Source organism: Heptranchias perlo, unplaced genomic scaffold (genome assembly GCF_035084215.1).
Source record: "Heptranchias perlo isolate sHepPer1 unplaced genomic scaffold, sHepPer1.hap1 HAP1_SCAFFOLD_1149, whole genome shotgun sequence".
NCBI lineage: Eukaryota > Metazoa > Chordata > Chondrichthyes > Hexanchiformes > Hexanchidae > Heptranchias > Heptranchias perlo.
Window position 1 is genome coordinate 7501 of NW_027138373.1, and position 10000 is coordinate 17500.

Genomic DNA, 10000 nt, shown 5'->3' on the forward strand with positions numbered 1-10000 from the left:
CGCTTGGGGTAAAGCTACAATGGGCCTTTGCAGCCACCGTCGGGCTGGGCACATGGCCTCCCCCCACCATGACGAGGGAGGTTGGCGCCGGTTCCAACCTGGGCTTGCAAGCGGTAATGCATGACAGACAGCCAGCAACAAACAAAAGTCGAAAGGAGCCCACCTTTTGCCAGGCACAGACCGTTAAGGTCACGGACACGCTTGGGTGGTTAAGCTACAGTGACCCTTTCTAGCCGCCTTCGTCGTGTCTGCTGGGCACACATGGCCTTCCCCCCCCTGCCGTGACAGGGGAGAGGTTGGTGTGCCAGGTCCGACTGGAGTTTGCAAACCATAGCGTTCAAGATACATGCACACACTCAGCCCTCCAGCTCTAAAAGGGTGACGTGTTTTGGTGCTCAGTTGCTAGAGAAATCTCGTGTTCAGCTACCAGAACGGGACTTGCTGTGCACATTCCCGCTCCACTCGAGACGGCAGACACCCGGGCTCTGGAGCTTGAATCGGACCTCTGTTAGACAACACAGGTGGACTTCTCGGCCTCACAAGAGAGCAATACGCCAGCGGGTGAACAGGAGAGTCGTGCCGACAAAACCCACTGACTTTTAAAACTGTCCGTCTGCCACTTGGGACAGAGAGAGGAACCTGACGAGCCTGAACACCAGCCTTGGCTGGACCGCTCGGGCCCCTCCCATGTCGGACGCGAGTCGCCAAATCGATCGGAAGAGAGTACCGATTCCTCTCAAAAAGTCTGCGTGCCCGTTATTATAAAAGCAGCCCACCGGCCGCGGTGCCTTGCCCACAAACACACTTGGTGTCTGGGGTGATTCAGAGCCGCCGCGGCTCGAAAGTGTCAACCTGTTTTAAAAGTCATCGCTATGCCGGCACAGGTGACTTTCAAGTTAAAGAGTTCTCTTTATTGGCTTTCAAAAAAATCTGCAAAGTGTCACAGAGATTTTGAGAAACTCTTTTTTTTCTTTATATTATTATAATATAATATAATGTGTATATGTTTTCGAAAAGCATCCACCAGCAATCCATGGTGAGCCTCTCTCTGCTGGCAAGCTCCTCCTGCCTGAGCCCGACGCTGTCGAGGGCTCAACACGATTTCAGACTGACAAAGAGTTCGAAAATTGCCGCCTGATGTAGCTTTAAATGCTGACAGGTGACTTCCGAGTGCTCTTGTAAAGGTCTCCGCTTTGAAATTGAGAGCCTTTTGCCAAGTGTCACTTTTTCAGGCACTCTTAAAGTGCACCTGGGCTGTCAGAGAAAGCTCTGAAAATCGTGTTCTCGAAAATCTCCGGGTACCCGACCAATCCCTAGGTGCCCGAATGACAAGTGTCAATTCGGCAGGACGGCCTCCCACCTCCGGCCGCAGATGCGTCACTAAATCCCCGCAACGGGGGCTTTCTCATTTCGGCATAGGGGCTTCCGCGGCCAACTCATTAACCTGTGCTCGGACTTTTTGTGCCACAAGTGCAAGGGACCGTTTGCCGGCAGCTACTCGCACCCCCCCGCCCAGGGGGGGAATCCTCTGACCGGAGATCCGAAACGCCGGCCGAATCCATCCCCGTCGGACTTCCGAAGGGGTTCCCTCGACCGACTGACTTCCGAACTCCTTTCTGGGCTTAAACGGGTGGAATTCGGACCCTCTCGCAAGGGAGCCGAAGCCCGCCAGCCCCGGGAGGCCTCGGGGCCGCCGTTTCAAGCCCGACAAAAAACCCGAAAAATGGGGAAAAATGGGAAAAATTCCCACTCCCAAAAGGCTTAAAAGTCGGTTGGGCGGCAGCCCGGGTCGGTCTCTGCAGACCTGGAGGCGCTGGACACAAGTCTGGTAAACAGGCTAAGTCTCGACATGCCACCTCTTACTATCCTGCAGGTACCCCCGCCAATCCCCCCGGAACCGGCTGGCAATTGGCGAATCAGCGGGACGAATTTGAATTCGTGACCGACTTTCTGACACCGAATCGCCGCAAACGCGTTTCGATTTTTCGGCTTCGGTACCTCCCATCAGACTTTGACTGGCCATATCTCCGGACTCACGTGTCGCAGCCGGGACCTTCAGGCACCGTTCGACGCGTCTACCCCTGCCCCGTCGAATGGCGCCCCTCGCGGTGTGGTCCGATTTCCGCATTTTGGTCAGATTTGCCTCCAAAATTTTCAGATTGAGTTGACGAATGCCCCCTACGGGGTAACCTCTTGCCCTTTCGGACCTGGTCCCTGTGACTTAATTTCCGCCTTTTGCTCAATCGTTTCCCCATTTATAATTAATTTTAAAAATCTGGTTACTCAGTTCTGGTTTACCAGTTCCCTCTTCGGACTTAGTTTTTGGTTAATCATTTCCGGTTCACCAGTTCCCGTTTTGGACTTAGTCTCTGCGGGCCGTTTCTCATCTTTTGGTTCATCAGTTCCCCTCTTTTAATAATTTTTTGGCTGCTTTCGTTTGATCATTTCCTGCCTTCTGGGTAACTTTTCCACCTTAGGACTTCATCGCCGCACATTGTTTTCGACTTCTGGTTGATCATTTCACCCCTTTTAATCATTTTTGTAACTTTTGGTTAACCATTTCACCCAGCTTCTGGTTAACCATTTCCCCTTTGGGACTTAGTCTGTGAGCATTCTTTTGGGATTCTGGTTAACCATTTGCCAATTTTTAAAAATGTTGCCACTTTTGTTTAATGCTTTCTGGTCAACCTTTCCCTCTTTCAGACTTCACCGCGGCACATTGCTTCAGCCTCCTGGTTAATCATTTCACCCCTTTTAATCATTTTTGCAACTTTTGGTTAACCATTTCCCCCAGCTTCTGGTTAACCATTTCCCCTTTGGGACTTGGTCTCTGAGCATTCTTTTGGGATTCTGGTTAATCATTTGCCAATTTTTAAAAATGTTGCCACTTTTGTTTAATGCTTTCTGGTCAACCTTTCCCTCTTTCAGACTTCACCGCGGCACATTGCTTCAGCCTCCTGGTTAATCATTTCACCCCTTTTAATCATTTTTGCAACTTTTGGTTAACCATTTCCCCCAGCTTCTGGTTAACCATTTCCCCTTTGGGACTTGGTCTCTGAGCATTCTTTTGGGATTCTGTTAATCATTTGCCACTTTTTTAAAAATGTTGCCACTTTTGTTTAATGCTTTCTGGTCAACCTTTCCCTCTTTCAGACTTCACCGCGGCACATTGCTTCAGCCTCCTGGTTAATCATTTCACCCCTTTTAATCATTTTTGCAACTTTTGGTTAACCATTTCCCCCAGCTTCTGGTTAACCATTTCCCCTTTGGGACTTAGTCTCTGAGCATTCTTTTGGGATTCTGGTTAATCATTTGCCAATTTTTTAAAAATGTTGCCACTTTTGTTTAATGCTTTCTGGTCAACCTTTCCCTCTTTCAGACTTCACCGCGGCACATTGCTTTAGCCTCCTGGTTAATCATTTCACCCCTTTTAATCATTTTTGCAACTTTTGGTTAACCATTTCCCCCAGCTTCTGGTTAACCATTTCCCCTTTGGGACTTAGTCTCTGAGCATTCTTTTGGGATTCTGGTTAATCATTTGCCACTTTTTTAAAAATGTTGCCGCTTTTGTTTAATGCTTTCCCTGCTTTGTGGTCAACCTTTTCCCCTTTAGGACTTCACCGCGGCACATTGCTTCAGCCTCCTGGTTAATCATTTCACCCCTTTTAATCATTTTGCAACTTTTGGTTAACCATTTCCCCCAGCTTCTGGTTAACCATTTCCCCTTTGGGACTTGGTCTCTGAGCATTCTTTTGGGATTCTGGTTAATCATTTGCCACTTTTTAAAAAATGTTGCCGCTTTTGTTTAATGCTTTCCCTGCTTTCTGGTCAACCTTTTCCCCTTTAGGACTTCACCGCAGCACATTGCTTTAGCCTCCTGGTTAATCATTTCACCCCTTTTAATCATTTTGCAACTTTTGGTTAACCATTTCCCCCAGCTTCTGGTTAACCATTTCCCCTTTGGGACTTAGTCTCTGAGCATTCTTTTGGGATTCTGGTTAACCATTTGCCAATTTTTTAAAATGTTGCCACTTTTGTTTAATGCTTTCTGGTCAACCTTTCCCTCTTTCAGACTTCACCGCCGCACATAATTTTCGACTTCTGGTTGATCATTTCACCCCTTTTAATCATTTTTGCAACTTTTGGTTAACCATTTCCCCCAGCTTCTGGTTAACCATTTCCCCTTTGGGACTTAGTCCCTGAGCATTCTTTTGGGATTCTGGTTAATCATTTGCCACTTTTTTAAAAATTTTGCCGCTTTTGTTTAATCGTTTCCCTGCTATGTGGTCAACCTTTTCCCCTTTCAGACTTCATCGCCGCGCATTGTTGTCGACTTCTGGTTAATCATTTTTCCCCTTTAAATCTTTTTTTGCCACTTTTGGTTAACCATTTCACCCAGCATCTGGTTAACCATTTGCCCCATTTTACTGAATTTTTCCGCTTTGGTTTAATCATTTCCCTGCTTTCTTGTCAACCTTTTCCCCTTTTGGACTTCGCCGCCGCACTTTGCTTTTGCCTTCTGGTTAAACATTTCTCCCCTTTTAATCCTTTTCCCACTTTTGGTTCACCAGTTCACCCAGCTTCTGGTTCACCATTTCCCCTTTGGGACTTAAGTCTCTGAGCATTCTTTTGGGATTCTGGTTAACCATTTGCCACTTTTTAAAAATGTTGCTGCTTTTGTTTAATGCTTTCCTGCTTTCTGGTCAACCTTTTCCTCTTTCCGACTTCATCGCCGCACCTTGTTTACGACATCCGGTTAAACATTTCTCCCCTTTCAATCCTTTTTGCCACTTTTGGTTAAGCAGTTCAACCAGCTTCTGGTTAACCATTTGCCCCTTCTTACTGAATTTTTCTGCTTTTGTTTAATCATTTCCCTGCTTTATGGTCAACCTTTTCCCCTTTAGGACTTCGCCGCCGCACTTTGCTTTCGCCTTCTGGTTAATCATTTCACAACATTTTAATCCTTTTTCCCACTTTTGGTTAAACAGTTCACCCAGCTTCTGGTTAACCATTTGCCCCTTTGGGACTTAAGTCTCTGAGCATTATTTTGGGATTCTGGTTAACCATTTGCCACTTTTTAAAAATGTTGCCGCTTTTGTTTAATCGTTTCCCTGCTTTCTGGTCAACCTTTTCTCCTTTAGGACTTCGCCGCCGCACTTTGCTTTCGCCTTCTGGTTAATCATTTCACCCCTTTTAATCCTTTTTCCCACTTTTGGTTAAACAGTTCACCCAGCTTCTGGTTAACCATTTGCCCCTTTGGGACTTAAGTCTCTGAGCATTCTTTTGGGATTCTGGTTCACCATTTGTCCCTTTTTAAAAGATATTGCTGCTTCTGTTTAATCCTTTCCCTGCTTTGCGGTCAACCTTTTCCTCTTTCAGACTTCATCGCCGCGCATTGTTTTCGACATCTGGTTCAACATTTCTCCCCTTTTAATCTCTTTCCCACTTTTGGTTAAGCAGTTCACCCAACTTCTGGTTAACCATTTGCCCCTTTTTACTGAATTTTTCTGCTTTGGTTTAATCATTTCCCTGCTTTATGGTCAACCTTTTCCCCTTTAGGACTTTGACGCGGCACATTGCTTTCGCCTTCTGGTTAATCATTTCACCCCTTTTAATCCTTTTTCCCACTTTTGGTTAAACAGTTCACCCAGCTACTGGTTAACCATTTCCCCTTTGGCACTTAAGTCTCTGAGCATTCTTTTGGGATTCTGGTAAACCATTTGTCCCTTTTTAAAAATGCTGCTGCTTTTGTTTAATGCTTGCCCTGCTTTGCGGTCGATCATTTCACCCCTTTTAATCCATTTTTGCCACTTTGGGTTAAACAGTTCACACAACTTCTGGTTCACCATTTCACATTTCGGAACTTTTATTCCCACCATTACTTTGGGCTTCTGGTTCATCATTTCACGCTGTTTTACAAATCTTTGCCGCTTCACTTTTAATCCACAAACCGTGGCTCGCTTTCGGGTGGGGGGGGGGTAGCGGGTTTGGGCCGGGCACTCGACATCCCGGTGTGCGACCGGGTTCGTTCTGGTACCGCTCGGTGCCCCTCGTCCTGCTCTTGCCGCGGAAGCAAACCAGACGACCGTCGGTCTCACGCCCGAGGGGAGAGGAGGCGGGAAAGCGGTTTGCAGCTTTCGCTGTACCTCCGGCGGGCAGCGCCGCACCTCCGAGTGCTCGGTACCGTTCGCTGCGCCTCGTCCGGCCGCACGCAGCGAGCCAAACCCGGAGGAAATCGGCCTGTGCCTTCTCGAGATATGGGCCTCCGGGTGGGACGGACAAACCGGGGCCCCGAGCTCGCTTTCGGCGGCCCGGCACTCGACTTCCCGGTGTCCGAACGTGATCCTTCCGGTACCCTTCGGTGCCCCTTGCCCGACTCCAGCTCCCGTGCTGAAGCGGAGTCGGTCGGCCTGACGGCCGCCGAGTTAGCCAGCGGAAAGCGGTGCGCAGCCTTTCGCTTGCAGCTCCGGCGGGCAGCGCCGCACCTCCGGCTGCTCAGTGCCGTCCGCTGCTCCCCTTCCGGCTGCACGCAGCGAACCATACCCGGAGGAAATCGGCCTCGGCCTTCCGGAGATATGGGCCTGCGAGTGGGACCAATAAATCGGTGCACATTTCCGGCTCGGTTTCCGGCCTCGGCACTATCAGTTCACGCCGTCCGACCGACGTCGTTCTGGCACGTTCCGTTGCTCCTTGATCCGGTCCAGCCACGGTAATCAGCCGAAGATGGTGGGGGGGGGACACATTGCCCGCCGAGTTAGCCGGAGGAAATCGGCCTCGGACTTCCTCAGATATCAGCCTCCGGGTGGGACAGACAAACCGGGGACCCGAGCACGCTTTCGGCGGCCCGCTGGTCGACTTCCCGGTGTGCGACCGGGTTCGTTCCGGTACCGTTCGCTGCCCCTCGTCCTGCTCTAGCCGCGGAGACAAACCCGACGACCGTCGGTCTCACGCCCGCGGAGGGAGGTGGCGGAAAGTGGTTTGCAGCCTTTCGCTGTACCTCCGGCGGGCAGCGCCCGACCTCCGAGTGCTCGGTACCGTCCGCTGCGCCTGGTCCTGCCGCACACAACGAGCCATACCCGGTGGAAATCGGCCTGTGCCTTCCAGAGATATGGGCCTCCGGGTGGGACGGACAAACCGGGGCCCCGTGCTCGCTTTCGGCGGCCCGCTAGTCGACTTCCCGGTGTGCGACCGGGTTCCTTCCGGTACCGTTCGCTGCCCCTCGTCCTGCTCTAGCCGCGGAAACAAACCCGACGACCGTCGGTCTCACGCCCGCGGAGGGAGGCGGCGGAAAGTGGTTTGCAGCCTTTCGCTGTACCTCCGGCGGGCAGCGCCCGACCTCCGAGTGCTCGGTACCGTCCGCTGCGCCTGGTCCGGCCGCACGCAACGAGCCATACCCGGAGGAAATCGGCCTGTGCCTTCCGGAGATATGGGCCTCCGGGTGGGACGGACAAACCGGGGCCCCGAGCGGTGGCACCCTGCTCGCTTTCGGCGGCCCGGCACTCGACTTCCCGGTGTGCGAACGTCATCGTTCCGGTACCCTTCGGTGCCCCTTGCCCCACTCTAGCTCCGGTGCTAAAGCGGAGTCGGTCGGTCTCACGGACGCCGAGTTAGCAGGCGGAAAGGGGTGCGCAGCCTTTCGCTGTCACTCCGGCGGGCAGCACCGCACCTCCGAGTGCTCGGTACCGAACGCTGCGCCTCCTCCTGCCGCACGCAACGAGCCATACCCGGAGGAAATCGGCCTCGGCGTTCCGGAGTTATCCGCCTCCGAGTGGGCCTGACCAAGCGGGGTGAACTGGAAATCATTAACCAACGTACTTCCATGTTTTCACCCGCAGAGGGCAGCACTCTCTTCTCCGTTTTAAACTGGGCCGACCCGGCTCCGTTTCGAGACCCGGCACTCGACTTCCCGGTGTGCGACCGGGTTCGTTCCGGTACCGTTCGCTGCCCCTCGTCCTGCTCTAGCCGCGGAACTAAACCCGACGACCGTCGGTCTCACGCCCGCGGAGGGAGGCGGCGGAAAGTGGTTTGCAGCCTTTCGCTGTACCTCCGGCGGGCAGCGCCCGACCTCCGAGTGCTCGGTACCGTCCGCTGCGCCTGGTCCGGCCGCACACAACGAGCCATACCCGGAGGAAATCGGCCTGTGCCTTCCGGAGATATGGGCCTCCGGGTGGGACGGACAAACCGGGGCCCCGAGCGGTGGCACCCTGCTCGCTTTCGGCGGCCCGGCACTCGACTTCCCGGTGTGCGAACGTCATCGTTCCGGTACCCTTCGGTGCCCCTTGCCCCACTCTAGCTCCGGTGCTAAAGCGGAGTCGGTCGGTCTCACGGACGCCGAGTTAGCAGGCGGAAAGGGGTGCGCAGCCTTTCGCTGTCACTCCGGCGGGGCAGCACCGCACCTCCGAGTGCTCGGTACCGAACGCTGCGCCTCCTCCTGCCGCACGCAACGAGCCATACCCGGAGGAAATCGGCCTCGGCGTTCCGGAGTTATCCGCCTCCGAGTGGGCCTGACCAAGCGGGGTGAACTGGAAATCATTAACCAACGTACTTCCATGTTTTCACCCGCAGAGGGCAGCACTCTCTTCTCCGTTTTAAACTGGGCCGACCCGGCTCCGTTTCGAGACCCGGCACTCGACTTCCCGGTGTGCGACCGGGTTCGTTCCGGTACCGTTCGCTGCCCCTCGTCCTGCTCTAGCCGCGGAACTAAACCCGACGACCGTCGGTCTCACGCCCGCGGAGGGAGGCGGCGGAAAGTGGTTTGCAGCCTTTCGCTGTACCTCCGGCGGGCAGCGCCCGACCTCCGAGTGCTCGGTACCGTCCGCTGCGCCTGGTCCGGCCGCACACAACGAGCCATACCCGGTGGAAATCGGCCTGTGCCTTCCGGAGATATGGGCCTCCGGGTGGGACGGACAAACCGGGGCCCCGAGCTCGCTTTCGGCGGCCCGCTAGTCGACTTCCCGGTGTGCGAACGTCATCCTTCCGGTACTCAACCGTGCCCCTTGCCCCACTCTAGCTCCGGCGGTAAAGCGGAGTCGGTCGGTCTCACGGACGCCGAGTTAGCAGGCGGAAAGCGGTGCGCAGCCTTTCGCTGTCACTCCGGCGGGCAGCATCGCACCTCCCAGTGCTCGGTACCGTCCGCTGCGCCTGGTCCGGCCGCACACAACGAGCCATACCCGGAGGAAATCGGCCTGTGCCTTCCGGAGATATGGGCCTCCGGGTGGGACGGACAAACCGGGGCCCCGAGCGGTGGCACCCTGCTCGCTTTCAGCGGCCCGTCACTCGACTTCCCGGTATGCGAACGTGATCGTTCCGGTACCCTTCGGTGCCCCTTGCCCCACTCTAGCTCCGGTGCTAAAGCGGAGTCGGTCGGTCTCACGGACGCCGAGTTACCAGGCGGAAAGCGGTGCGCAGCCTTTCGCTGTCACTCCGGCGGGCAGCACCGCATCTCCGAGTGCTCGGTACCGTACGCTGCGCCGCCTCCTGCCGCACGCAACGAGCCATACCCGGAGGAAATCGGCCTCGGCGTTCCGGAGTTATCCGCCTCCGAGTGGGCCTGACCAAGCGGGGTGAACTGGAAATCATTAACCAACGTACTTCCAGGTTTTCACCCGCAGAGGGCAGCACTCTATTCTCCGTTTTAAATTGGGCCGACCCGGCTCCGTTTCGAGACCCGGCACTCGACTTCCCGGTGTGCGAACGTGATCGTTCCGGTACCCAACCGTGCCCCTTGCCCCACTCTAGCTCCGGCGGTAAAGCGAAGTCGGTCGGTCTCACGGACGCCGAGTTAGCAGGCGGAAAGCGGTGCGCAGCCTTTCGCTGTCACTCCGGCGGGCAGCATCGCACCTCCCAGTGCTCGGTACCGTACGCTGCGCCTCCTCCTGCCGCACGCAACGAGCCATACCCGGAGGAAATCGGCCTCGGCCTTCCTGAGATATCAGCCTCCGAGTGGGCCCGAAGAGTCGGTGGCACCCTGCTCGCTTTCAGCGGCCCGGCACTCGACTTC